Here is a 329-nt window from a genome sequence, read left to right as displayed (position 1 = left end):
CATTATTTCACAATTCCTCTGTTTTTTATACTGATTTTATCTATCACCCCCCTACCCCCCGTATGTTATGTCATGCCTAAAAATATCGGAAATGTTTAGAAATCCGCTCTTCAGGTGGTGATGAGGTTATGTAAGAGGCTTCGCAGGTGGCAACAGTTCAGCAGTTGTTTGTCGTAATAAGCTTTTTATCTTTATTTCGCTTATTGTTGCCTTTTTGTTTCTTCGTTTGGCTTTTCTGTTTTCTTTTTCTTTCGTAGCTTCGTTACCTTCTTTTAGATTTTTTCCTCCTTCTTTCCCTTTCTTTTTTTTTTCTCTTTATTGTTCACCCT

This window comes from Penaeus monodon, chromosome 34, assembly GCF_015228065.2.
Source record: "Penaeus monodon isolate SGIC_2016 chromosome 34, NSTDA_Pmon_1, whole genome shotgun sequence".
In the NCBI taxonomy this organism is placed as follows: Eukaryota; Metazoa; Arthropoda; class Malacostraca; order Decapoda; family Penaeidae; genus Penaeus; species Penaeus monodon.
This window is presented reverse-complemented; position numbering follows the sequence as displayed.